Here is a 5,709-nt window from a genome sequence, read left to right on the forward strand (position 1 = left end):
TACCTTGAATGTATACTTCAATCGAGAAATGTGAGTTGTAGAATGGTTTCAGTACAACGATTGTTACGTTGATTTCATTTTGTTTTTTCTTTATTGATTCGATTGTTTACAAGCGCGCGAGGGGGCAAAATTTTGAATATACAGAAAGGCGCACTTATTATTTCATAAATAAGGGGTATTATTTTAATCTTTATAGAATTAGCTAGATATAATGAATATATTTAATACGATTAGATTTGATTAAATTTATCACTTTCTAAAGTAACTTTTGTAAACTTTTACGAAATTTTCAGATTAAGAATTGGAGATGTAGTAGTGTTTTTAATTTTTATATATGTGTTTTATATTTATATTTATGAGATATTTGTACCAAAAGTTAAACATATAATCTAAAGGAAAGTGATTGAAATTTATAGTTAGAAATACTTTTATTTTGACCTTCAGACGAAATAATAACCTGCAATTTTTAACAAGTCAATTCTGTATAATACTTACACAAGAAAGTATACTTTCCAAAAAATTTAAAATAAGAAAAACAAATTTAAATATCTCAACAGTAAAAATTGTTTCACAAATTTTTGTATCTCTAGTTTTCGAAAATAAGAAAAAATAAAGTTTTTATATTCCATTCAAAGTCAGACAAATTTCCAGTTCCTTCCTCTCAGTATTCAAACTAAGAAGTTGAATTGCGATAATTTAAAGCTTCTTGGGGCTACCATTACCCACTACATACCGTTATTCGCTTGCTCGGTTCTCCTTCTTTTCTCTTCTGGTCAGTCTTTCGTTCGCTTCGAATATCATAATGAAAGTAAATCGGTTTAACTCGATCGTTAAATTCAATTGAACACTGAGGTTGACAAGAGAATCGTACGTAGGATTTGCATAAGCGGTGTTTGCGCTCTGAATGGCAATAACGTCGTTCTTAAGACTATGATATATGAAAAATTAATGAATACTTGGGAGGAGAAAGTCGAAGAGAATTTTACGTCCGTAGATATTTTCTTTTTGTATCCTTTTCATTACATATATGCATCCTTGCTTTAAGGTATAAGTGGGCCAAGGTGAACCACATTTATTGTATGATACGTATAATATTTGTAAACACAGCAAAAAAGAAAACTTTAAATATATTCGTTCAATACTTTAAAGTAATAAAGTTTATCAAATAAATAAATATACTCGTTCAGTACTTCAAAGTAATATTTATTTGATAGTAAAATATTCGAAAGTAATACTAATTATGTAATTTTTATGTTACTATTATTAGTGGCATTAGAAAATATTTACAAATTATAACTGATGGTAGATTCTGTCGCTTTCTAAATTAAAAGTAAAACAGCAAAATCTATATAAACATTATAACATTAAAATAAATAAGAAAAGATGAATGAGATTTGATTGTTACATTTAATAGAGTAAAGATTGATTTCTTTATTATGTTAATAATATTTACATTAATAACTATTGCATAAAAATCAATTAGTATAAATATTAATTGAAAAAGTTCAAAATATAGAAATAATAATCTAAAAGCTACAAATTAGAAAAAGATATATTATTTAACTTTATAATCTAAATTGTATTTACTTATAAGAGAAAAATATTATAATTCAACACATCATGTTATGAGATGTTAATAATATAATGCAGTGATAAGTAATAATAATTTAATTCCTTTCTCAACATGCTTTATAAATTACACTATACGTTCCGTATGTTTCACGTTTGTTCAGACTCAATTATAAGGATAAATTCGCGTGTGAAACTCCACAGGACGCGAACAACGCTGTACAAATAATGCAATCAATATCAGCAATTTTGTGCTGTTCGCTAGGTTCTTTTCTTTTCCTTGTTTCACTCTTTTATTCTGTCGTTTTGCGAAGGGTGTTCGCTGCAAATGTGTACGTGACCAGATGCACGGTCGCTGAAAAGACTGCATTTTACCCTAAGAAACGGAAATATGTACATACCAGCATGCCTCCTGTATGCTGCGTTGTCATTTATTTAGGATGCTGAACGCTGAAATATTAGCCGTAAAAAGGACGACCGGTTTTACGAGCGCGTAAGCGTAAAAATTTCTTCCATCATTCTTATTTTATATTTTATTTTTCTTCTGATAATATGGATTTTTATACTATTTATATAAATTTGTACTTGATATTTTATATTACAAGACTATTAATTTGAAAATAAATACATAATTGTTTATGTTTTTTTATAATTTAAATCTGAAAAAAAATTGAGGACAAATAAATTTATTTCATTTTATTCTATTTATCTTATTAAACAGAATACAGCATATTTTTATACGTGTAATATATACGTATAATGTAATGTATAACTCTATGAGCAAACACTGATCATGAACTTGAACGATTACTAAAAATAATTTCCTCCCTTAATTCATGCTAAACCTACATTCTATTTTTGTATTAGTAAGAAGTAAAAACCCATTACCATTTGATAAAAATTAAACAGCTATCAAATATTGATTATCTAATACAAAAAATCAATGAATCTTTATTTTATTTCCATAGAATTAAAATTGTTTTAAATTAAAATTTTGTTGAAGTATATCCTGATAAAATATTTGAAATATAACTGATGTATTGTAAGTACACTTTTGTGACTTTCTATTTGACGTATGTTACATTGAACTGGTACACACATTCACTTATATAAAAAAAAAACGGTGACACATGTTACACATATGTTCATGGAATTTTGAAAGTCTCCCTGAGACGAACTACAGGAGTTCCGGTTACCATAAACCTACCGCTGCATCTCAAACCTTAGACTAAAACTGTTCCATGGTAAGGAATATTTTACGTTGGGCAAAGTAAGAGTAGGTAACTCTGAAAAACGACGACAAAGTTTTTGTAACTCCAAGAGAAAAAATAAACTTAGAACTTGAAACTGTTCGACGAAAGTTTTACTTACGGAAAAATACTGCTCACAAAACATTTTGCAATTCGACATTATCTGAATACTTATCAAGATGTTCGAATAAGAAAAGAATTCAAATTCAAATGACAAAAGGAGAAAGAACGAACGTAAATGAGATACTGATATTCAGCACGAGCAGACCGAACACTGATTGTAAGCACGTATCAACGGTGTTCCATTCGATGTCATAAAAACAAAGGTATCAGTAGCAAATGGTAATCAGATATTGTGTAAATATTTTCATACATACGCCGTCATTTATCGGTGGAGTTTATTAATTAAATCTTGATAAATCACTTGGCTTGTAGTGAGTTGATAATGGAATTTTTTTTAAAGATATACTACAGATTCTTCAGAACAACGCGGGAATTTAAGATTTCTACTTTGGGATTAACCTTACATGTAATCGAAAATTCGCATGTAATTTCTAACTTTTCAAAAATTTAAATAAAAAATAATCCACTATCGGCTGAAAGTATCATTTTGTACGGTGTATACGTATGCTATTACTGTGTTTTTATGTAATGTACAAAAAAGAAAATATTTATAATAAAATTATAAAAAAGAGAAAGAGGGTGTGCCATTTGAAGCGAACCACGCAGTTATCTCCTAAACTATTTGTTGCAGAAAAGAGCATTTGATAAATTTTTCTAACTTGTGAAACTTCTACTTGTAAACAAAAGTATCTATAATCCAAATTGTTAGTGTAACTTCGAATCATGTTTACAACCGTATCAACGAAATATTGTGAAGAGCAATGTGTGGGGATGTTCAACAAAGGTAAATTTTGAACGACAGTATATGATCTTGAATGACCTTGAAACACTAGCATATTTAGATCAATAAATTCCTTTCGAACAGAACTACAAAACTGACTAAATGAAAACATATAGTTCCATTTAAAAAAGCAAAGGTCACCTTGAGATCTCGAAAACGTCTCCACCTTGACAAATCTGATAGTTATCATAAGATGTTCTTCTTGAAGCAAAGTAAGTTTTACTTAAAACACTTTTTTCTATAACAAATAGTTTAGGAGATAATTGCGTAGTTCACTTCAAATAGAATATCCCATGGATACATATTATTTATACTACTTATTTGTTAAGGTTATTTATTCGAAACTGATGGACTATCAGCGCAAAATCTTCGATGAACTATACTTGTTTGAAAACATCACTCGACGAGACACAAGAATTCACAGGTATGTATGTGTGTGTTTCGAAAAAACCGAGAGAACGGAAGAGAGATAACAGTCGATAATTCTTAGAGTGAACCTGATCGTGTATCTACGAAACTAGAGATAGAACAGTATGGTTGCTTTGGTGAGGCAGAGGTTTTATTTTAGTTTTTAATATAAATTATTTATGGCGTAAATAATACACCTTTTCCTTTTCTTTTGAGGAAGAGGTTTTATTCTGTTACTTTTTCGATCAAGAACATTGCTTCTGTGACAAACAATAGTCATTTATTTTATCCGTAGCCATAACAAATTGGAAGTTGACATATTTGTGATTTTTTAAGTTTCAATCTTATTACGTTTAGTGACGATTCTGGATTCCAGTTGTTCTGTAATGAGTGGGTTGAACACCACTTGTTTCAGAATGCTCATAAAATATCGGAACAAAGTACAATGTACTAATAATACTACCTGTGTTGAATCTCTATTAGTGAAATACTAAATGAAACCCGAAGAGTCACAAATATGTCATCTTAATTATTGTGGAAATTTAAAATCTAAAATGAGAAGCTGATTTAAGCGTTGTTTTATTCTCAGAAATATTTCCAAGTATCCCAAACATATTATTTTTAATTTAAAAAAGTCTAATATTTAAACTTAATATTTAAAAATGTTTGAAGAACTTCTAATTAGAACGATATTTTTTGACGCCACTGATCTGTGAATCTGCATATATTCAATAAAAAATTCGAAGACTCAGATTACTCTTGGGGAACGGATTACTCTTTTCCTTCATATCCTTAACTTTTTTATTCTTGCTACATTCTTGATTCTAACTTGTTTATTTTCTGCACATCGAACGCAAATACTAACCACAAACTCGTGATGGACCAAGTTATGAATTATTAGAAACGTAATTCAACAGCATATATATAAATTAAACACGTTGCTTGCTCTCACAATTACAAAACGAGTTTATTTTTAACAAAAGATAGGCGTAAAATTTTCCTAACTGATAACGAATACATACTTTATCTATGAGAATTTCCTTAGTTATCGTACGTTTACGTTGTTTCACATATTCGACCTCATTGTTTGATTCGTTTAGTTTCTCTCTATATGATTAAATTGCAGTAGGGTTATTTTAATGCGAGTATTCTATTAAATGAAAAAATTACTTAAACGAAATATTGAAAGAGTATTAGACGAATGAAAAGAAAACCATCTAGAAATTAGAAAAATGTACAGAGAATTGATCTATCTTTATTTATTTATTTACTTGTCTTAATATACCTATTTGTTAGGAAAAGTGTAATTATTACTTCTATACAAAATCTATAAAGGGAGAATCTTTAGAATAGTTTTGTAAGGGTAGAGTTTAATAAAATTTATTGAAGTAAAATTAAAGTTTTGTTATTCTTTAAACTTTCGTTTTCGTTAATGATTCTACAAGAAAAAAAGACTACTTCAAGGACCTCACAAAAGACATAACCTAACAAACACGTATTATCTGAGATGATTAAAGAAATAAATCAATCAAATTCGAAGATGGTATCCCACTGGGGGTAGCCATCCACATGTTATAA

At 28.7% G+C, this 5,709-nt stretch overlaps 1 long non-coding RNA gene across 1 annotated transcript; it reads right to left on the reverse strand.

Moving 5' to 3' along the window:
- Positions 1-1,653: 1,653 nt before the first annotated feature.
- On the reverse strand, positions 1,654-3,625 carry LOC112212066. Its single transcript, XR_002945860.2, has 2 exons — positions 2,941-3,625; positions 1,654-1,945 (listed from the first exon to the last, which is right to left on the reverse strand). It is a non-coding gene; the product is annotated as an uncharacterized LOC112212066 (long non-coding RNA).
- Between the last annotated feature and the right edge of the window lie 2,084 nt (positions 3,626-5,709).

Source organism: Bombus impatiens, unplaced genomic scaffold, assembly GCF_000188095.3.
Source record: "Bombus impatiens unplaced genomic scaffold, BIMP_2.2 scf_0102, whole genome shotgun sequence".
Classification (NCBI taxonomy): Eukaryota; Metazoa; Arthropoda; class Insecta; order Hymenoptera; family Apidae; genus Bombus; species Bombus impatiens.